Raw genomic sequence first — 22,447 nt, 5'->3', positions numbered from 1 at the left:
AGATGAGAGTTTAGTCCCTGGCTTCGACTCAAGAGGGATACCACCTTACCACAAGCACCTCAAGAGGCGGCTTCTCTCAGCTCTAGGTATGTGAGAGGGAACCTGAGTTTGCGGTCTCAAGTGGAATGGACACCGCGATGCCCTGACTCGAAATAACGCCAGATATCCCTGCAGTGACTTGAATACAGGCTCGTCTTGCATCTCCCAAGACGAAAGGATGTCTGAATCCCCTGTGGAGACCAAAGAGAAAAACCTAGTTCCCCTCCTCCTCGCGACTGGAGGCCTCACATCCTTTGAAAATTCCACAGGTACGCGAAATCAGTGCCTCCAAAGGAGACGATGCCTGACTCCTCGTGAAACTTGATAGGAGTCCCAGAATTCCTGTGGCACGTGGAAAGGGACCCTTGGTCTCCCGCCTCAGCTGGAGAGGCGTCCCAATTGCCCTGCCAAGCCTCGAGGAGAATCCCGAGTTGTCCCTCGCAACTAGGCAGGAGTCCTGACGTCGCTGAAGAAACACGTGTGTGGACGGGCCATCCCCGTCATAACTCGAGAATATACCCCAGGTTCCCGCCGCAACTCGAGAAAAACCATGAGACTTCCCCCGCGCCGCGAGGTGAGGCCCGATTCCCCTGCACTGCGTGCAGAAGAATTCCGTGTTGAACATCACACATGAAAGGAGCCTGATTTCCTTGATGGCACTCCAGAGAAACCCCAAGAACATTGTTTCAAGGCTAGAGGGATTCGGAGGTCACTGTAGCAACACGAAAGAGCTCCGTGGACCAAAAATCAACTCGAGATGAGAGGTTAGTCCCTGACTTCGACTCCAGAGGAATACCACCTTGTCACAAGCACCTCAAGTGGAGGCTTCTCTCAGCTCTAGGTATGTGAGAGTTACCCTGAGTTTGGGGCCTCAAGTGGAATGGACACCACGATGCCCAGACTCGAAATAATGCCGGATATCCCTGCAGTGACTTGAATGCAGGCTCGTCTTGCATCTCCCAAGACGAAAGGATGTCTGAAATCCCTGTGGAGACCAGAGAGAAAGACCTTGTTCCCCACTTCATCCCGACCGGATGCCTCACAGCCATTGAAAACTCCAGAGGTACTGGGAGATCAGTGCCTCCAAAGGAGACGATACCTGACTCCTCGTAAAACTTGATAGGAGTCCCAGGATTACTGTGGCTTGTGTAAAGGGACCCGTGGTCTCCCGCCTCAGCTGGAGAGTTGTCCCAATTGCCCTGCCAAGCCTCGAGGAGAATCCCGAGTTGTCCCTCGCAACAAGGCAGAAGTCCTGACGTCGCGGAACAAACACGTGTGTGGAAGGGCCATCCCCGTCTTAACTCGAGAATATACCCCAGTTTCCCGCTGCAAGTCGAGAAAAACCATGAGACTTCTCCCTGGCCGCGAGATGAGGCCCGATTCCCCTGCACTGCGGGCAGAGCAATTCCGTGTTCCACATCTCACATGAAAGGAGAATTGATTTCTTTGATGGCACTCCACAGAAACCACAAGAACACCGCTTCAAGGCTAGAGGGATCCTGAGGTCACTGTAGCAACACGAAAGAACTCCGTGGACCAAAAATCAACTCTAGATGAGAGGTTAGTCCCTGGCTTCGACTCCAGAGGAATACCACCTTACCACAAGCACCTCAAGAGGAGGCTTCTCTCAGCTCTAGGTTTGTGAGAAGGACCCTGATTTTGTGGCCTCAAGTGGAATGGACACCACGATGCCCTGATTCGAAGTAAGGCCGGATATCCCTGCAGTGACTTGAATGCAGGCTCGTCTTGCATCTCCCAAGAGGAAAGGATGTCTGAATCCCCTGTGGAGACCACAGAGAAAGACCTAGTTCCCCACCTCATCATGACCGGAGGCCTCACATCCTTTGAAAACTCCAGAGGTACGCGGAGATCAGTGCCTCCAAAGGAGACGATGCCTGACTCCTCGTGAAACTTGATAGGAGTCCCAGGATTCCTGTGGCACGTGGAAAGGGACCCTTGGTCTCCCGCCTCAGCTGGAGAGGCGTCCCAATTGCCCTGCCAAGCCTCGAGGAGAATCAAGAGTTGTCCCTCGCAACTAGGCAGGAGTCCTGACGTCGCTGAACTAACACGTGTTTGGAAGGGCCATCCCCCTCGTAACTCGAGAATATACCCCAGGTACCCGCTGCAACGCGGAAAAGCCTTAAGACTTCCCCCTCGCCGCGAGATGAGGCCCGATTCCCCTGCACTGCGTGCAGAGCAATTCCGTGTTGCACATCACACAGGAATGGAGCCTTGATTTCCTTGATGGCACTCCAGAGAAACCCCAAGAACACTGTTTCAAGGCTAGAGGGCTCCTTAGGTCACTGTAGCAACACGAAAGAGCTCCGTGGACCAAAACACATCTCGAGATGAGAGGTTAGTCCCTGGCTTCGACTCCAGAGGAATACCACCTTACCACAAGCACCTCAAGCGGAGGCTTCTCTCAGCTCTAGGTATGTGAGAGGGACCCTGAATTTGCGGCCTCAAGTGCAATGGACACCTCGATGCCCTGACTCGAAATAAGGCCGGATATCCCTGCAGTGACTTGAATGTGGCTCGTCTTGCATCTCCCAAGACGAAAGGGTGTCTGAATCCCCTGTGGAGACCACAGAGAAAGACCTAGTTCCCCACCTCATTGCGACTGGAGGCCTCACATCCTTTGAAAACTCCAGAGGTACGCGGAGATCAGTGCCTCCAAAGGAGACGATGCCTGACTCCTCGTGAAACTTGATAGGAGTCCCAGGATTCCTGTGGCACGTGGAAAGGGACCCTTGGTCTCCCGCCTCAGCTGGAGAGGCGTCCCAATTGCCCTGCCAAGCCTCGAGGAGAATCCCGAGTTGTCCCTCGCAACTAGGCAGGAGTCCTGACGTCGCTGAACAAACACGTGTGTGGAAGGGCCATCCCCGTCGTAACTCGAGAATATACCCCAGGTTCCCGCCGCAACTCGAGAAAAACCATGACACTTCCCCCTTGGCCCGAGATGAGGCGCGATTCCCCTGCACTGCGTGCAGAGCAATTCCGTGTTTCACATCCCACATGAAAGGAGCCTTGATTTCCTTGAGGGCACTCCAGAGAAACCCCAAGAAGACTGTTTCAAGGCCAGAGGAATCCTGAGGTCACTGTAGCAACACGAAAGAGCTCCGTGGACCAAATATCAACTCGAGATTAGAGGTTAGTCCCTGGCTTTGACTCCAGAGGAATACGACCTTACCACAAGGACCTCAAGAGGAGGTTTCTCTCAGCTCTAGGTATGTGAGAGGGACCCTGAGTTTGCGGCCTCAAGTGAAATGGACAGCGCGATGCCCTGACTCGAAATAAGGCCGAATATCCCTGCTGTGACTTGAATGCAGGCTCGTCTTGCATCTCCCAAGACGAAAGGATGTCTGAATCAAGTGTGGAGACCACAGAGAAAGACCTAGTTCCCCACCTCATCGCGACCGGAAGCCACACATCCTTTGAAAACTCCAGTGGTACGCGGAGATCAGTGCCTCCAAAGGAGACGATGCCTGTTACTCGTGAAACTTGATAAGCGTCCACGAATTCCTGTGGCACGTGGAAAGGGACCCTTGGTCTCCCGCCTCAGCTTGAGAGGCGTCCCAATTGCCCTGCCAAACCTCGAGGAGAATCCCGAATTGTCCCTCGCAACTAGGCAGGAGTCCTGACGTCACTGAACAAACACGTGTGTGGAAGGGCCCTCCCCGTCGTAACTCGAGAATATACCTCAGGTTCCCGCCGCAACTCGAGAAAAACCATGAGACTTCCCCCTCGCCACGAGATGAGGCCCGATTCCCCTGCACTGCGGGCAGAGCAATTCCGTGTTCCACATCACAGATGAAAGGACCCTTTATTTCCTTGATGGCACTCCAGAGAAACCCTAAGAAAATAGCAAAACGAAAGAGCTCCGTGGAACAAAGATCAACTCGAAATGAGAGCTTAGTCCATTGCTTGGACGCCAGAGTAATACCACCTTACCACAAGCACCTCAAGAGGAGGCTTCTCTCAGCTCTAGGTATGTGAGAGTTACCCTGAGTTTGCGGCCTCAAGTGGAATGGACACCACGATGCCCAGACTCGAAATAATGCCGGATATCCCTGCAGTGACTTGAATGCAGGCTCGTTGTGCATCTCCCAAGACGAAAGGATGTCTGAAACCCCTGTGGAGACCACAGAGAAAGACCTTGTTCCCCACTTCATCGCGACCAGAGGCCTAACAGCCATTGAAAACTCCAGAGGTACTGGGAGATCAGTGCCTACAAAGGAGACGATGCCTGACTCCTCGTAAAACTTGATAGGAGTCCCAGGATTACTGTGGCTTGTGGAAAGGGACCCTTGGTCTCCCGCCTCAGCTGGAGAGGCGTCCCAATTGCCCTGCCAAGCCTCGAGGAGAATCCCGAGTTGTCCCTCGCAACTAGGCAGGAGTCCTGACGTCGCGGAACAAACACGTGTGTGGAAGGACCATCCCCGTTTTAACTCGAGAATATACCCCAGTTTCCCGCTGCAAGTCGAGAAAAACCATGAGACTTCCCCCTCGCCGCGAGATGAGGCCTGATTCCCTTGCACTGCGTGCAGAGCAATTCCGTGTTGCACATCACACATGAAAGGAGCCTTGATTTCCTTGATGGCACTCCAGAGAAACCCCAAGAACACTGTTTCAAGGCTAGAGGGATCCTGAGGTCACTGTAGCAACACGAAAGAGCTCCGTGGACCAAAAATCAACTCGAGATGAGAGGTTAGTCCCTGGCTTCGACTTCAGAGGAATACCACCTTACCGCAAGCACCTCAAGAGGAGGCTTCTCTCAGCTCTAGGTATGTGAGAGGGACCCTGAGTTTGCCGCCTCAAGTGGAATGGACACCAGGATGCCCTAACTCGAAATAAGGCCGGATATCCCTGCAGTGACATGAATGCAGGCTCGTCTTGCATCTCCCAAGACGAAAGGGTGTCTGAATCCCCTGTGGAGACCACAGTGAAAGACCTAGTTCCCCACCTCATCGCGACCAGAGGCCTCACATCCTTTGAAAACTCCAGAGGTACGCGGACATCAGTGCCTCCAAAGGAGACGATGCCTGACTCCTCGTGAAACTTGATACGAGTCTCAGGATTCCTGTGGCACGTGGAAAGGGGCGCTTGATCTCCCGCCTCACCTGGAGTGGCGTCCCAATTTCCCTGCCAAGCCTCGAGGAAAATCCACAATTGTCCGTCGCAACTAAGCAAGAGTCCTGACGTCGCTGAACAAACACATGTGTGAAGGGCCATCCCCGTCGTAACTTGAGAATATACCTCAAGTTCAGCCGCAACTCGAGAAAAACCATGAGACTTCCAGCTCGCCGCGAGATGAGGCCCGATTCCCCTGAACTGCGTGCAGAGCACTTCTGGGTTGCACATCACACATGAAAGGAGCCTTGATTTCCTTGATGGCACTCCAGAGAAACCCCAAGAACACTGTTTCAAGGCTAGAGGGATCCTGAGGTCATTTTAGCAACACGAAAGATCTCCGTGGTCCAAAAATCAACTCGAGATGAGAGGTTAGTCCCTGGCTTTGACTCCAGAGGATTACCACCATACCACAAGCACCTCTAGAGGAGGCTTCATTCAGCTCTAGGTATGTGAGAGGGACCCTGAGTTTGCGGCCTCAAGTGGAATGGACACCGCAATGCCCTGACTCGAAATAAGGCCAGATATTCCTGCAGTGACTTGAATGCAGGCTCGACTTGCATCACCCAAGAGGAAAGGATGTCTGAATCCCCTGTGGAGACCACAGAGAAAGACCTAGTTCCCCACCTTATTGCGACCGGAGGCCTCACATCCTTTGAAAACTCCAGAGGGACGCGGAGATCAGTGCCTCCAAAGGAGACGATGCCTGACTCCTCGTGAAACTTGATAGGAGTCCCAGGATTCCTGTGGAATGTGGAAAGGGACCCTTGGTCTCCCGCCTCAGCTGGAGAGGCGTCCCAGTTTCCCTGCCAAGCCTCGAGGAGAATCCCGAGTTGTCCCTCGCAACTAGGCAGGAGTCCAGACATCGCTGAACAAACACGTGTGTGGAAGGGCCATCCCCGTCGTAACTCGAGAATATACCCCAGGTTCCCGCCGCAACTCGAGAAAAACCATTAGACTACCCCTCGCCGCGAAATGAGGCCCGATTCCCATGCACGGCGTGCAGAGCAATTTCATGTTGCACATCACACATGAAAGGAGACTTGATTTCCTTGATGGCACTCCAGAGAAATCCCAAGAACACTGTTTCAAGGATAGAGGGATCCTGAGGTCACTGTAGCAACACGAAAGAGCTCCGTGGACCAAAAATCAACTCGAGATGAGAGGTTAGTCCCTGGCTTCCACTCCAGATGAATACAACCTTACCACAAGCACCTCAAGAGGAGGCTTCTCTCAGCTCTAGGTATGTGAGAGGAACCCTGAGTTTGCGGCCTCAAGTGGAAAGGACACCGCAATGCCCTGACTCGAAATAAGGCCGGATATCCCTGCAGTGACTTGAATGCAGGCTCGTCTTGCATCTCCCAAGACGAAAGGATGTCTGAATCCCCTGTGGAGACCACAGAGAAAGACCTAGTTCCCCACCTCACTGCGACCGGAGGCCTCACATCCTTTGAAAACTCCAGAGGTACGTGGAGATCAGTGCCTCCAAAGGAGACGATGCCTGACTACTCGTCAAACTTGATCGGAGTCCCAGGATTCCTGTGGCACGTGGAAAGGGACACTTGGTCTCCCGCCTCAGCTGGAGAGGCGTCCCAATTGCCCTGCCAAGCCTCGAGGAGAATCCCGAGTTGTCCCTCGCAAATAGGCAGGAGTCCTGACGTCGCTGAACAAACACGTGTGTGGAAGGGCCATTCTCGTTGTACCTCTAGAATATACACCGGGTTCCCGCCGCAACTCGAGAAAAACCATGAGACTTCCCCCTAGCCGCGAGATGAGGCCTGATTCCCCTGCACTGTGTGCAGAGCAATTCCGTGTTGCACATCACACATGAAAGGAGCCTTGATTTCCTTGATGGCACTCCAGAGAAACCCCAAGAACATGGCAACACGAAAGAGCTCCGTGGACCAAAAATCAACTCGAGATGAGAGGTTAGTCCCTGGCTTCGACTCCAGAGGAATACCACCTTACCACAAGCACCTCAAGAGGAGGCTTCTCTCAGCTCTAGGTATGTGAGAGGGACCCTCAGTTTGCGGCCTCAAGTGCAATGAACACCGCGATGCCCTGACTCGAAATAAGGCCGGATATCCCTGCAGTGACATGAATGCAGGCTCGTCTTGCATCTCCCAAGACGAAAGGATGTCTGAATCCCCTGTGGAGACCACAGAGAAAGACCTAGTTCCCCACCTCATCGCGACCAGAGGCCTCACATCCTTTGAAAACTCCAGAGGTACGCGGACATCAGTGCCTCCAAAGGAGACGATGCCTGACTCCTCGTGAAACTTGATACGAGTCCCAGGATTCCTGTGGCACGTGGAAAGGGACCCTTGATCACCCGCCTCACCTGGAGTGGCGAACCAATTTCCCTGCCAAGGCTCGAGGAAAATCCACAGTTGTCCGTCGCAACTAGGAAAGAGTCCTGACGTCGCTGAACAAACACGTGTGTGAAGGGCCATCCCCGTCGTAACTCGAGAATATACCCCAGGTTCCAGCCGCAACTCGAGAAAAACCATGAGACTTCCAGCTCGCCGCGAGATGAGGCCCGATTACCCTGCACTGCGTGCAGAGCAATTCCGTGTTGCACATCACACATGAAAGGAGCCTTGATTTCCTTGATGGCACACCAGAGAAACCCCAAGAACACTGTTTCAAGGCTAGAGGGATCCTGAGGTCATTTTAGCAACACGAAAGATCTCCATGGTCCAAAAATCAACTCGAGATGAGAGGGTAGTCCCTGGCTTTGACTCCAGAGAAATACCACCATACCACAAGCACCTCTAGAGGAGGCTTCTCTCAGCTCTAGGTATGTGAGAGGGACCCTGAGTTTGCGGCCTCAAGTGGAATGGACACTGCGATGCCCTGACTCGAAATAAGGCCGGATATCCCTGCAGTGACTTGAATGCAGGCTCGACTTGCATCTCCCAAGACTAAAGGATGTCTGAATCACCTGTGGAGACCACAGAGAAAGACTTAGTTCCCCACCTCATTGCGACCGGAGGCCTCACATCCTTTGAAAACTCCAGAGGTACGCGGAGATCAGTGCCTGCAAAGGAGACGATGCCTGACTCCTCGTGAAACTTGATAGGAGTCCCAGGATTCCTGTGTCACGTGGAAAGGGACCCTTGGTCTCCCGCCTCAGCTGGAGAGGCGTCCCAATTGCCCTGCCAAGCCTCGAGGAGAATCCCGAGTTGTCCCTCGCAACTCGGCAGGAGTCATGACGTCGCTGAACAAACACGTGTCTGGAAGGGCCATCCCCGTCGTAACTCGAGAATATACCCCAGGTTCCCGCCCCAACTCGAGAAAAACCAGGAGACTTCCCCCTCGCCGCGAGATGAGGCCCAATTGCCCTGCACTGCTTGCAGAGCAATTCCGTGTTGAACATCACACATGAAAGGAGCCTTGATTTCCTTGATGCACTCCAGAGAAACCCCAAGAACACTGTTTCAAGGCTAGAGGGCTCCTTAGGTCACTGTAGCAACACGAAAGAGCTCCGTGGACCAAAAATCAACTCGAGATGAGAGGTTAGTACCTGGCTTCGACTCCAGAGGAATACCACCTTACCACAAGCACCTCAAGCGGAGGCTTCTCTCAGCTCTAGGTATGTGAGAGGGACCCTGAGTTTGCGGCCTCAAGTGGAATGGACACCTCGATGCCCTGACTCGAAATAAGGCCGGATATCCCTGCAGTGACTTGAATGCAGGCTCGTCTTCCATCTCCCAAGACGAAAGGGTGTCTGAATCCCCTGTGGAGACCACAGAGAAAGACCTCGTTCCCCACCTCATCGCGACCGGAGGCCTCACATCCTTTGAAAACTCCAGAGGTACGCGGAGATCAGTGCCTCCAAAGGAGACGATGCCTGACTCCTCGTGAAACTTGTTAGGAGTCCCAGGATTCGTGTGGCACGTGGAAAGGGACTCTTGGTCTCCCGCCTCAGCTGGTGAGGCGTCCCAATTGCCCTGCCAAGCCTCGAGGAGAATCCCGAGTTGTCCCTCGCAACTAGGCAGGAGTCCTGACGTCGCTGAACAAACACGTGTGTGGAAGGGCCATTCTCGTTTTACCTCGAGAATATACACCGGGTTCCCCCCGCAACTCGAGAAAAACCATGAGACTTCCCCCTAGCCGCGAGATGAGGCCCGATTCCCCTGCACTGCGTGCAGAGCAATGCCGTGTTGCACATCACACATGAAAGGAGCCTTGATTTTCTTAATGGCACTCCAGAGAAACCCCAAGAACATAGCAACACGAAAGAGCTCCATGGACCAAAAATCAACTCGAGATGAGAGGTTAGTCCCTGGCTTAGACTCCAGAGGAATACCACCTTACCACAAGCACCTCAAGAGGAGGCTTCTCTCAGCTCTAGGTATGTGAGAGGGACCCTCAGTTTGCGGCCTCAAGTGGAATGGACACCGCGATGCCCTGACTCGAAATAAGGCCGGATATCCCTGCAGTGACTTGAATGCAGGCTCGTCATGCATCTCCCAAAACGAAAGGATGTCTGAATCCCCTGTGTAAACCACAGAGAAAGACCTAGTTCCCCACCTCATCGCCACCGGAGGCCTCACATCCATTGAAAACTCCAGAGGTACGTGGAGATCAATGTCTCCAAAGGAGACGATGTCTGACTCCTCGTGAAACTTGATAGGAGTCCCAGGATTCCTGTGGCACGTGGAAAGGGACTCTTGGTCTCCCACCTCAGGTGGAGGGGCGTCCCAATTGCCCTGCCGAGCCTCGAGGAGAATCCAGAGTTGTCCCTCGCAACTAGGCAGGAGTCCTGACGTCGCTGAACAAACACGTTTGTGGAAGGCCCATCCCCTTCGTAACTCGAGAATATACACCAGGTTCCCGCCTCAACTCGAGAAAAACCATGAGACTTCCCCCTCGCCGCGAGATGAGGCCCGATTCCCCTGCACTGCGTGCAGAGCAATTCCGTGTTGCACATCACACATGAAAGGAGCCTTGATTTCCTTGATGGCACTCCAGAGAATCCCCAAGAACACTGTTTCAAGGCTAGAGGGATCCTGAGGTCACTGTAGCAACATGAAAGAGCTCCGTGGACCAAAAATCAACTCGAGATGAGAGGGTAGTCCCTGGCTTCGACTCCAGAGGAATACCACCTTACCAATAGCACCTCAAGAGGAGGCTTCTCTCAGCTCTAGGTATGTGAGAGGGACCCTGAGTTTGCGGCCTCAAGTGGAATGGATACCAGGATGCCCTGACTCGAAATAAGGCCGGATATCCCTGCAGTGACATGAATGCAGGCTCGTCTTGCATCTCCCAAGACGAAAGGATGTCTGAATCCCCTGTGGAGACCAGAGAGAAAGACCTCGTTCCCCACCTCATCGCGACCCGAGGCCTCACATCCTTTGAAAACTCCAGACGTACGCGGACATCAGTGCCTCCAAAGGAGACGATGCCTGACTCCTCGTGAAACTTGATACGAGTCCCAGGATTCCTGTGGCACGTGGAAAGGGACGCTTGATCTCCCGCCTCACCTGGAGAGGCGTCCCAATTTCCCTGCCAAGCCTCGAGGAAAATCCAGAGTTGTCCGTCGCAACTAGGCAAGAGTCCTGACGTCGCTGAACGAACACGTGTGTGAAGGGCCATCCCCGTCGTAACTCGAGAATATACCCCAGGTTCCCACCGCAACTCGAGAAAAACCATGAGACTTCCCCCTCGCCGCGAGATGAGGCCCGATTCCCCTGCACTGCATGCAGAGCAATTCCGTGTTGCACATCACACATGAAAGGATCCTTGATTTCCTTGATGGCACTCCAGAGAAACCCCAAGAACACTGGTTCAAGGCTGGAGGGATCCTGAGGTCACTGTAGCAACACGAAAGAGCTCCGTGGACCAAAAATCAACTCGAGATGGGAGGTTAGTCCCTGCCTTCGACTCCAGAGGAATACCACCAAACCTCAAGCACCTCAAGAGGAGGCTTCTCTCAGCTCTAGGTATGTGAGAGGGACCCTGAGTTTGCGATCTCAAGTGGAATGGACACGGGGATGCCCTGACTCGAAATAAGGCCGGATATCCCTGCAGTGACTTGAATGCAGGCTAGTCTTGCATCTCCCAAGACGAAAGGGTGTCTGAATCACATGTGGAGACCACAGAGAGAGACCTAGTTCCCCACCTCGTGGCGACCGGAGGCCTCACATCCTTTGAAAACTCCAGAGGTACATGGAGATCAGTGCCTCCAAAGGAGACGATGCCTGACTCTTTGTGAAACTTGATAGGAGTCCCAGCATTCCTGTGGCACGTGGAAAGGGACCCTTGGTCTCCCGCCTCAGCTAGAGAGGCGTCCCAATTGCCCTGCCAAGCCTCCAGGAGAATCCCGAGTTGTCCTTCGCAACTAGGCAGGAGTCCAGATGTTGCTGAACAAACACGTTTGTGGAAGGGCCATCCCCTTCGTAACTCGAAAGTATACCCCAGGTTCCCGCCGCAACTCGCGAAAAACCATGAGACTTCCCCCTCGACGCGAGATGAGGCCGGATTCCCCTGCACTGCGTGCAGAGCATTTCCGTGTTGCACATCACACATGAAAGGAGCCTTGATTTCCTTGATGGCACTCCAGAGAATCCCCAAGAACACTGTTTCAAGGCTAGAGGGATCCTGAGGTCACTGTAGCAACACTAAAGAGCTCCGTGGACCAAAAATCAACTCGAGATGAGAGGTTAGTCCCTGGCTGCGACTCCAGAGGAATACCACCTTACCAATAGCACCTCAAGAGGAGGCTTCTCTCAGCTCTAGGTATGTGAGAGGGACCCTGAGTTTGCGGCCTCAAGTGGAATGGACACCGCGATGCCCTGACTCGAAATAAGGCCGGATATCCCTCCAGTGACATGAATGCAGGCTCGTCTTGCATCTCCCAAGACGAAAGGATGTCTGAATCCCCTGTGGAGACCACAGAGAAAGACCTCGTTCCCCACCTCATCGCGACCAGAGGCCTCACATCCTTTGAAAACTCCAGAGCTACGCGGAGATCAGTGCCTCCAAAGGAGACGATGAAGACTCCTCATGACACTTGGTACGAGTCCCAGGATTCCTGTGGCACGTGGAAAGGGACTCTTGGTCTCCCGCCTCAGCTGGAGAGGCGTCCCAATTGCCCTGCCAAGCCTCGAGGAGAATCCCGAGTTGTCCCTCGCAACTAGGCAGGAGTCCTGACGTTGCTGAACAAACACGTGTGTGAAAGGGCCATCTCCGTCGTAACTCGAGAATATACCCCAGGTTCCCGCCGAAACTCGAGAAAAACCATGAGACTTCCCCCTCACCGCGAGATGAGGCCCGATTCCCCTGCACAGCGTGCAGAGCAATTCCGTGTTGCACATCACACATGAAAGGAGCCTTGATTTCCTTGATGGCACTCCAGAGAATCCCCAAGAACACTGTTTCAAGGCTAGAGGGATCCTGAGGTCATTTTAGCAACACGAAAAATCTCCGTGGTCCAAAAATCAACTCGAGATGAGAGGTTAGTCCCTGGCTTCGACTCCAGAGGAATACCACCTTACCACAAGCACCTCAAGAGGAGGCTTCTCTCAGCTCTAGGTATGTGAGAGGGACCCTGAGTTTGCGGCCGCAAGGGGAATGGAACGGGAATACCCTGATTCGAAATAAGGCCGGATATCCCTGCAGTGACTTGAATGCACGCTCGTCTTGCATCTCCCAAGGCGAAAGGATGTCTGAATCCCCTGTGGAGACCACAGAGAAAGACCTAGTTCCGCACCTCATCGCCACCGGAGGCCTCACATCGTTTGAAAACTTCAGAGGTACGCGGAGATCAGTGCCTCCAAAGGAGACGATACCTGACTCCTCATGAATCTTGATAGGAGTCCCAGGATTCCTGTGGCACGTGGAAAGGGACCCTTGGTCTCGCGACTCAGCTGGAGATGCGTCCCAATTGCCCTGCCAAGCTTCGTGGAGAATCTCGAGTTGTCCCTCGCAAATAGGCAGGAGTCCTGACGTCGCTGAACAAACACGTGTGTGGAAGGGCTATCGTGGTCGTAACTCGAGAATATACTCCAGGTTCCCGCCGCAACTCGAGAAAAACCAAGAGACTTCCCCCTCGCCACGAGATGAGGTCCGATTCCCCTGCACTGCATGCAGAACAATTCCGTGTTGCACATCACACATGAAAAGAGCCTTAATTTCCTTGATGGCACTCCAGAGAAACCCCAAGAACACTGTTTCAAGGCTAGAGGGATCCTGAGGTCACTGTAGCAAAACGAAAGTGCTCCGTGGACCAAAAATCAACTTGAGATGAGAGGTTAGTCCCTGGCTTCGACTCCAGAGGAATGCCACCTTACCACAAGCACCTCAAGAGGAGGCTTCTCTCAGCTCTAGGTATGTGACAGGGACCCTCAGTTTGCGGCCTCAAGTTCCATGGACACCGCGATGCCCTAAGTCGAAATAAGGCCGGATATCCCTGCAGTGACTTGAATGCAGGCTCGTCTTGCATCTCCCAAGATGAAAGGAGGTCTGAATCCCTTGTTGAAACCACTGAGAAAGACCTAGTTCCCCACCTCATCGCCACCGGCGGCCTCACATCCATTGAAAACTCTGAGGTACGCGGGGATCAGTGCCTCCAAAGGAAACGATGCCTGACTCCTCGTGAATCTTGATAGGAGTCCCAGGATTCCTGTGGCACGTGGAAAGGGACCCTTGGTCTCCCGACTCAGCTGGAGAGGCGTCCCAATTGCCCTGCCAAGCCTCGAGGAGAATCCCGAGTTGTCCCTCGCAACTAGGCAGGAATCGTGACGTCGCTGAACAAACACGTGTGTGGAAGGGCCATCCCCGTCGTAACTCGAGAATATACCCCAGGTTCCCGCTGCAACTAGAGAAAAACCATGAGTCTTTCCCCTCGCCACGAGAGGAGGCCCGATTTCCCTGCACTGCGTGCAGAGCAATTCCGTATTGCACATCACACAAGAAAGGAGCCTTGATTTCCTTGATGGCACTCCAGAGAAACCCCAAGAACACTGTTTCAAGGCTAGAGGGATCCTGAGGTCACTGTAGCAACACGAAAGAGCTCCTTGGACCAAAAATCAACTCGAGATGAGAGGTTAGTCCCTGGCTTCGACTCCAGAGGAATACCACCTTACCACAAGCACCTCAAGAGGAGGCTTCTCTCAGCTCTAGGTATGTGAGAGGGACCCTGAGTTTGCATCCTGAAGTGGAATGGACACGGGAATGCCCTGACTCGAAATAAGGCCGGATATCCCTGCAGTGACTTGAATGCAGGCTCGTCTTACATCTCCCAAGACGAAAGGATGTCTGCTTCCCCTGTGGAGGCCACAGAGAAAGACCTAGTTCCCCACCTCATCGCGACCAGAGGCCTCACATCCTTTGAAAACTCCAGAGGTACGCAGAGATCAGTGCCTCCAAAGGAGACGAAGCCTGACTCCTCGTGAACCTTGATAGGAGTCCCAGGATTCCTGTGGCACATGGAAAGGACCCTTGGTCTCCCGCCTCAGCTGGAGAGGCGTCCCAACTGCCCGGCCAAGCCTCGAGGAGAATCCCGAGTTGTCCCTCGCAACTAGGCAGGAGTCTTGACGTCGCTGAACAAACACGTGTGTGGAAGGGCCATCGCGGTCGTAACTCGAGAATATACCCCAGGTTCCCGCCGCAACTCGAGAAAAACCATGAGACTTCCCCCTCGCCGAGAGATGAGGCCCGATTCCCCTGCACTGCATGCAGAGCAATTCCGTGTTGCACATCACACATGAAAGGAAACTTGATTTCCTTGATGGCACTCCAGAGAAACCACAGGAACACTGTTTTAAGGCTAGAGGGATCCTGAGGTCACTGAAGCAACACCAAAGAGCTCCCTGGACCAAAAATCAACTCGAGATGAGAGGATAGTCCCTGGCTTCGACTCCAGAGGAATAACACCTTACCACAAGCACCTCAAGAGGAGGCTTCTCTCAGCTCTAGGTATGTGAGAGGGACCCTGAGTTTGCGGTCTCAAGTGCAATGGACACCGCGATGCCCTGACTTGAAATAAGGCCGGATATCCCTGCAGTGACTTGAATGCAGGCTCGTCTTGCATCTCCCAAGAGGAAAGGAGGTCTGAATCCCTTGTGGAAACCACAGAGAAATACCTAGTTCCCCACCTCATGGCCACCGGAGGCCTCATATCCATTGAAAACTCCAGAGGTACGCGGAGATCAGTGCCTCCAAAGGAGACGATGCCTGACTCCTCGTGAAACTTGATAGGAGTCCCAGGATTCCCGTGGCACGTGGAAAGGGACCCTTGGTCTCCCGCCTCAGCTTGAGAGGCGTCCCAATTGCCCTGCCAAGCCTCGAGGAAAATCCAGAGTTGTCCCTCGCAACTAGGCAGGAGTCGTGACGTCGCTGAACAAACACGTGTGTGGAAGGGCCATCCCCGTCGTAACTCGAGAATATATCCCAGGTTCCCGCCGAAACTCGAGAAAAACCATGAGACTTCCCCCTTGCCGCGAGATGAGGCCCGATTCCCCTGCACTGAATGCAGAGCAATTCCGTGTTGCACATCACACATGAAAGGAGCCTTGATTTCCTTGATGGCACTCCAGAGAATCCCCAAGAACACTGTTTCAAGGCTAGAGGGATTGTGAGGTCACTGAAGCAACACGAAAGAGCTCCGTGGACCAAAAATCAACTCGAGATGAGAGGTTAGTTCTTGGCTTTGACTCCAGAGGAATACCACCTTACCACAAGCACCTCAAGAGGAGGCTTCTCTCAGCTCTAGGTATGTGAGAGGGACCCTGATTTTGCGGCCTCACGTGGAATGGACACCGCGATGCCCTGACTCGAAATAAGGCCGGATAACCCTGCAGTGACTTGAATGCAGGCTCGTCTTGCATCTACCAAGACGAAAGGATGTCTGCATCCCCTGTGGAGACCACAGAGAAAGACCTAGTTCCCCACCTCATCGCGACCGGAGGCCTCACATCCTTTGAAAACTCCAAAGGTACGCGGAGATCAGTGCCTCCAAAGGAGACGATGCTTGACTGCTCGTGAAACTTGATAGGAGTCCCAGGATTCCTGTGGCACCTGGAAAGGGACCCTTGGTCTCCCGCCTCAGCTGGAGAGGCGTCCCAATTGCCCTGCCAAGCCTCGAGGAAAATCCCGAGTTGTCACTCGCAACTAGGCAAGAGTCCTGACATCGCTGAACCAACACGTGTGTGGAAGGGCCATCGCGTTCGTAACTCGAGAATATACCCCAGGTTCCCGCCGCAACTCGAAAAAAACCATGAGACGTCCCCCTCGCCACGAGATGAAGCCCGATTCCCCTGCACTGCGTGCAGAGCAATTCCGTGTTGCACATCACACATGAAAGGAGCCTTGATTTCCTTGATGGCACTGCAGAGAATCCTCAAGAATACTGTTTCAAGGCTAGACGGATCCTGAGGTCAATGTAGCAACACAAAAGACCTAAGTCGACCAAAAATCAACTCGAGATGAGAGGTTAGTCCCTGGCTTCGACTCCAGAGGAATACCACCTTACCACAAGCACCTCAAGAGGAGGATTCTCTCAGCTCTAGGTATGTGAGAGGGACCCTGAGTTTGCGGCCTGAAGTGGAATGGACACGGGAATGCCCTGATTCGAAATAAGGCCGGATATCCCTGCAGTGACTTAAATGCAGGTTCGTCTTGCATCTCCCAAGATGAAAGAAGGTCTGAATCCCTTGTGGAAACCACTGAGAAAGACCTAGTTCCCCACCTCATCGCCACCGGAGGCCTCACATCCATTGAAAACTCCAGAGGTACGCGGAGATCAGTGCCTCCAAAGGAAACGATGCCTGACTCCTTGTGAAACTTGATAGGAGTCCCAGGATTCCTGTGGCACGTGGAAAGGGACCCTTGGTCTCCCGACTCAGCTGGAGAGGCGTCCCAATTGCCCTGCCAAGCCTCGAGGAGAATCCAGAGTTGTCCCTCGCAACTAGGCAGGAGTCGTGACGTCGATGAACAAACACGTGTGTGGAAGGACCATCCCCGTCGTAACTCGAGAATATACCCCAGGTTCCCGCCGCAACTCGAGAAAAACCATGAGACTTTCCCCTCGCCGCGAGATGAGGCCCGATTCCCCTGCACTGCATGCAGAGCAATTCCGTGTTGCACATCACACATGAAAGGAGACTTGATTTCCTTGATGGCACTCCAGAGAAACCCCAAGAACACTGTTTCAAGGCTAGAGGGATTCTGAGGTCACTGAAGCAACACGAAAGAGCTCCGTGGACCAAAAATCAACTCGAGATGAGAGGTTAGTCCTTGGCTTTGACTCCAGAGGAATACCACCTTACCACAAGCACCTGAAGAGGAGGCTTCTCTCAGCTCTAGGTATGTGAGAGGGACCCTGATTTCGCGACCTCAAGTGGAATGGACACCGCGATGCCCTGACTCGAAATAAGGCCGGATATCCCTGCAGTGACTTGAATGCAGGCTCGTCTTGCATCTCCCAAGACGAAAGGATGTCTGAATCCCCTGTGGAGACAACGGAGAAAGACCTAGTTCCCCACCTCTTCGCGACCGGAGGCCTCACATCCTTTGAAAACTCCAAAGGTACGCGGAGATCAGTGCCTCTAAAGGAGACGATGCCTGACTCCTCGTGAAACTTGATAGGAGTCCCAGGATTCCTGTGGCACGTGCAAAGGGACACTTGGTCTCCCGCCTCAGTTGGAGAGGCGTCCCAATTGCCCTGCCAAGCCTCGAGGAGAATCCCCAGTTGTCCCTCGCTACTAGGCAGGAGTTCTGACGTCGCTGAACAAACACGTGTGTGGTAGGGCCATCCCCGTCGTAACTCGAGAATATAAACCAGGTTACACCCGCAATTCGAGAAAAACCATGAGACTTCCCCCTCGCCGCGAGATGAGGCCCGATACCCCTGCACTGCATGCAGAGGAATTCCGTGTTGCACATCACACATGAAAGGAGCCTTGATTTCCTTGATGGCACACCAGAGAAACCCCAAGAATACTGTTTGAAGGCTAGAGAGATCCTGAGGTCTCTGTAGCAACACAAAAGGCCTAAGTCGACCAAAAATCACCTTGAGATGAGAGGTTAGTCCCTGGCTTCGACTCCAGAGGAATACCACCTTACCACAAGCACCACAAGAGGAGGCTTCTTTCAGCTCCAAGTATGTGAGAGGGACCCTGAGTTTGCGGCCTCAAGTGGAATGTACACCAGGATGCCCTGACTCGAAATAAGTCTGGATATCCCTGCAGTTACTTGAATGCAGGCTCGTCTTGCATCTCCCAAGACGAAAGGATGTCTGAATCCCCTGTGGGGAACACAGAGAAAGACCTCGTTCCCCACCTCATTGCGACCGGAGGCCTCACATCCTTTGAAAACTCCAGAGGTACGCGGAGATCAGTGCCTCTAAAGGAGACGATGCCTGACTCCTCGTGAAACTTGATAGGAGTCCCAGGATTCCTGTGGCACGTGGAAAGGGACCCTTGGTCTCCCGCCTCAGCTGTAGAGGCGTCCCAATTGCCCTGCCAAGCCTCCAGGAGAATCCCGAGTTGTCCCTCGCAACTAGGCAGGAGTCCTGACGTCTCTGAACAAACACATGTGTGGAAGGGCCATCCCCGTCGTAACTCGAGAATATACCCCAGGTTCCCGCCGCAACTCGAGAAAAACCATGAGACTTCCCCCTCGCCGCGAGATGAGGCCCGATTCCCCTGCACTGCGTGCAGAGCAACTCCGTGTTGCACATCACACATGAAAGGAGCCTTGATTTCCTTTATGGCACTCCAGAGATACCCCAAGAACACTGTTTCAAGGCTAGAGGGATCCTGAGGTCACTGTAGCAACACGTAAGAGCTCCATGGACCAAAAATCAACTCAAGATGAGAGGTTACTCCCTGGCTTCAACTCCAGAGGAATACAACCTTACCACAAGCACCTCAAGAGGAGGCTTCTCTCAGCTCTAGGTATGTAAGAGGGACCCTGAGTTTGTGGCCTCAAGTGGAATGGACACCGCGATGCCCTGACTCGAAATAAGGCCGGATATCTCTGCAGTGACTTGAAAGCAGGCTCGTCTTGCATCTCCCAAGACGAAAGGATGTCTGAATCCCCTCTGGAGACCCCAGACAAAGACCTCGTTCCCCACCTCATCGCGACCGGAGCCCTCACATCCTTTGAAAACTCCAGAGGTACGCGGAGATCAGTGTCTCCAAAGGAGACGATGCCTGACTCCTTGTGAAACTTGATAGGAGTCCCAGGATTCCTGTGGCACGTGGAAAGGGACCCTTGGTCTCCTGCCTCAGCTGGAGAGGCGTCCCAATTGCCCTGCCAAGCCTCGAGGAGAATCCCGAGTTGTCCCTCGCAACTAGGCAGGAGTCCTGACGTCGCTGAACAAACACGTGTGTGGAAGGGCCATCCCCGTCGTAACTCGAGAATATACCCCAGGTTCCCGCCGCAACTCGAAAAAAACCATGAGACTTCCCTCTCGCCGCGAGATGAGGCCCGATTCCCCTGCACTGCGTGCAGACCAATTCCGTGTTGCACATCACACATGAAAGGAGCCTTGATTTCCTTAATGGCACTCCAGAGAAACCCCAATAACACTGTTTCAAGGCTAGAGGGATCCTGAGGTCACTGTAGCAACACGAAAGAGCTCCATGGACCAAATATCAACTCGAGATGAGAGGTTAGTCCCTGGCTTCGACTCCAGAGGAATACCACCTTACCAGAAGCACCTCAAGAGGAGGCTTCTCTCAGCTCTAGGTATGTGAGAGGGACCCTGAGTTTGCGGCCGCAAGTGGAATGGAAACGGTAATGCCCTGATTCGAAATAAGGCCGGATATCCCTGCAGTGACTTGAATGCAGGCTCGTCTTGCATCTCCCAAGACGAAAGGATGTCTGAATCCCCTGTGGAGACCACAGAGAAAGACCTAGTTCCCACCTCATCGCGACTGGAGGCCTCAGATCCTTTGAAAACTCCAGAGGTCTTTGTGCCAGTACCGCACTGTCTTGATGACTGTGGCTTTGTAGTAGAGTCTGAAGTCAGGCAGGTTGATTCCTCCAGTTCCATTCTTCTTTCTCAAGATTACTTTGGCTATTCGAGGTTTTTTGTATTTCCATACAAATTGTGAAACTATTTGTTCTAGTTCTGTGAAAAATACCATTTTGGGAAAACTGGTCAACCACTTGTAAAAGAATGAACCTAGAACACTTTCTAACACCATACACAAAAATAAACTCAAAATGGATTAAAGATCTAAATGTAAGACCAGAAACTATAAAACTCCTAGAGGAGAACATAGGCAAAACACTCTCCGACATAAATCACAGCAAGATCCTCTATGACCCACCTCCCAGAATATTGGAAATAAAAGCAAAAATAAACAAATGGGACCTAATGAAACTTAAAAGCTTTTGCACTACAAAGGAAACTATAAGTAAGGTGAAAAGACAGCCCTCAGATTGGGAGAAAATAATAGCAAATGAAGAAACAGACAAAGGATTAATCTCAAAAATATACAAGCAACTCCTGAAGCTCAATTCCAGAAAAATAAATGACCCAATCAACAAATGGGCCAAAGAACTAAACAGACATTTCTCCAAAGAAGACATACAGATGGCTAACAAACACATGAAAAGATGCTCAACATCACTCATAATTAGAGAAATGCAAATCAAAACCACAATGAGGTACCATTACACACCAGTCAGGATGGCTGCTATCCAAAAGTCTACAAGCAATAAATGCTGGAGAGGGTGTGGAGAAAAGGGAACCCTCTTACACTGTTGGTGGAAATGCAAACTAGTACAGCCGCTATGGAAAACAGTGTGGAGATTTCTTAAAAAACTGGAAATAGAACTGCCATATGACCCAGCAATCCCACTTCTGGGCATACACACTGAGGAAACCAGATCTGAAAGAGACACGTGCACCCCAATGTTCATCGCAGCACTGTTTATAATAGCCAGGACATGGAAGCAACCTAGATGCCCATCAGCAGATGAATGGATAAGGAAGCTGTGGTACATATATACCATGGAATATTACTCAGCCATTAAAAAGAATTCATTTGAACCAGTCCTAATGAGATGGATGAAGCTGGAGCCCATTATACAGAGTGAAGTAAGCCAGAAAGATAAAGAACATTACAGCGTACTAACACATATATATGGAATATAGAAAGGTGATAATGATAACCCTATATGCAAAACAGAAAAAGAGACACAGAAATACAGAACAGACTTTGAACTCTGTGGGAGAAGGTGAGGGTGGGATATTTCAAAACAACAGCATGTATACTATCTATGGTGAAACAGATCACCAGCACAGGTGGGATGCATGAGACAAGTGCTCCGGCCTGGTGCACGGGGAAGACCCAGAGGAATCGGGTGGAGAGGGAGGTGGGAGTGGGGATCGGGATTGGGAATACATGTAAATCCATGGCTGATTCAAATAAAAAAAGAAAAAAAAAAAAAACTCCAGAGGTACGCGGAGATCAGTGCCTTCAAAGGAGACGATGCCTGACTCCTCGTGAAACTTGATAGGAGTCCCAGGATTCCTGTGGCACGTGGAAAGGGACCATTGGTCTCCCGCCTCAGCTGGAGAGGCGTCCCAAATGCCCTGCCAAGCCTTGAGGAGAATCCTGAGTTGTCCCTTGCAACTAGGCAGGAGTCCTGACGTCGCTGAACAAACACGTGTGTGGAAGGGCCATCCCCGTCGTAACTCGAGAATATACCCCAAGTTCCCGCCGCAACTCGAGAACAACCATGAGACTTCCCCCTCGCCGCGAGATGAGGCCCGATTCCCCTGCACTGCGTGCAGAGCAATTCCGTGTTGCACATCACACAGGAAAGGAGCCTTGATTTCCTTGATGGCACTCCAGAGAAACCCCAAGAACACTGTTTCAAGGCTGGAGGGATCCTGAGGTCACTGTAGCAACACGAAAGAGCTCCGTGGACCAAAAATCAACTCGAGATGAGAGGTTAGTCCCTTGCTTCGACTCCAGAGGAATACCACCTTACCACAAGCACCTCAAGCGGAGGTTTCTCTCACCTCTAGGTATGTGAGAGGGACCCTGAGTTTCGGGCCGCAAGGGGAATAGACACCGCGATGCCCTGACTCGAAATAAGGCCGGATATCCCTGCAGTGACTTGAATGCGGGCTCGTCTTGCATCTCCAAAGAGGAAAGGATGTCTGAATCCCCTGTGGAGACCACAGAGAAAGACCTAGTTACCCACCTCATCGCGACCGGAGGCCTCACATCCTTTGAAAACTGCAGAGGTACGCGAAGATCAGTGCCTCCAAAGGAGAAGATGCCTGAGTTCTCTTGAAACTTGATAG

The sequence above is a fragment of the Cervus elaphus genome, chromosome 29 (genome assembly GCF_910594005.1).
Source record: "Cervus elaphus chromosome 29, mCerEla1.1, whole genome shotgun sequence".
NCBI classification, from domain to species: Eukaryota; Metazoa; Chordata; class Mammalia; order Artiodactyla; family Cervidae; genus Cervus; species Cervus elaphus.
The sequence above is the reverse complement of the archived record's forward strand: the minus strand, read 5'-3'. Positions refer to the sequence as shown.